Source organism: Pinus tabuliformis, chromosome 9, assembly GCF_031772625.1.
Source record: "Pinus tabuliformis cultivar Carrire ecotype Pingquan chromosome 9, CPIR1, whole genome shotgun sequence".
Lineage (NCBI taxonomy): Eukaryota > Viridiplantae > Streptophyta > Pinopsida > Pinales > Pinaceae > Pinus > Pinus tabuliformis.
The window spans coordinates 45729558-45731174 of NC_142307.1; positions in this window are offsets into that span (position 1 = coordinate 45729558).

The window sequence follows — 1617 nt, forward strand, 5'->3', positions numbered from 1 at the left end:
ACAGACTCAACCTACCCTGCGCACTTAGCTGCAAGGGTCTGCGCACTCAACTGCATACTACTAGGCATATGCGCACTCAGCTGCAGAGCCTTCTCCTACTCTAAGACCCAAAGACACAAATCTACACTTTTTCTATCCTTATATTCCATTGTCATCAATCCATTCTTTAACTACTTAGAGCCTCGCTCTATTTATATAATCCCATGGTCTGCGGCCCATGGGTAGTTCTCTCAATCCGACACTACATTTACAAAAGTAATGGCAGACAACTCTATGACTCTATTACAACTTCGCACCCCACACCCGCAATTCACTGCGTCTTTACAATGGTCTTTAAGCCCTAAAAATTGCCATGTGGGGGATTCCACGCCCAACAGGCCCCCAGAACAAACATCATGACTCACCCTCGAGTCACTCTCTCAGTGCGAAGATCTTTTCGCAGAGACCTCCCAACTCTGCTCAAACTGCTGTAAGGTCGGCAGTGCACTGAGCGGTTGCCTGTTGAATCTCATGTACTCATTGTTCTGAGACCACGTTGTTAGAACCGCTCCCTTGCATCTGTTCCTATGTCCCCTACATATGTGTGAGCTTGCCTTCAATTGTTGTTGTGATTACAAAGGCATCATCCGTCCAAGCCTGAACATAATATTTCAACATTGCTTCTTTGTGTTGCACTGCATACATTACCTCTTTAAGTGCTTTGGCCTGTTACATTCTCAGGAGCCTCTGAGAGAGGGCCACCATCTGTGCGGTCCCTTTGATGTTTTCGTACTGCTGTTGTAGCTCACGTGCCTCTATTTCTAAGCATTGTATGTTCGCGTACTCTTGCAGATTTGTGAGCACCTCAAATGTTTCTTCTATCATTATAGTGTAGTCCCTTACTGCATTGCTAATCTCCTCCAACCCTGAATTAATGGCACTGTTGCGCTGTTCGTTTACCTCTGGAGGAGTTGAAGGCTGCACCTTCAACCATATCTCTACGATCTGAATGTTCAGCTCCAGCTGAGCCTTAGCCATTTCTTCTAGTGCCTCGTGCACCCCTACTGCTAATCTTTGGATGCACGCCTCTGTTGGTGCTTCTACTAGGATGGCCAGCTTAGGGACCATCTAGCAAGCTTCTTCTAGTATCTGCACCATCTGCTTGTTTTGAGACATGACCTCATCGCGTTGCAAGCTCAAGTTCTCCATGTTGATATTTTTCTCACTCAACACTTGCAACGCGCAACTCTCCTTATCTCGCAGTTCTGTAGTAATCCCATCTTGCAGAACATAGAGTGTCTCATGTGGGAGTGCAACCATGTTGATTCCCATCCCCTTCAGTGTACTAACCGTATACCGGTCAGCCTCATTTGCTGTAACCAGTTCCCCTTCTGACAGCACTATTATGTTGGCTGTACGAGCGCACAACATTTCCTCGGTTATGGTTGTTCGTCCTGCGAGGCTGGTCGAGAGGGTACCAACCTGAGCAGTGCGCACCTGCAACTCCTGAATCTATGCACCCAGCACAATCTGATTCTCCTCTGCGAAGTTCTGGAGGGCCTCTGTCATGACGTCGTGCACCGTCTGTCCTATATCATGCAGATCCCCTCAATAAGCATGGTCAGGTCGATAGATAGC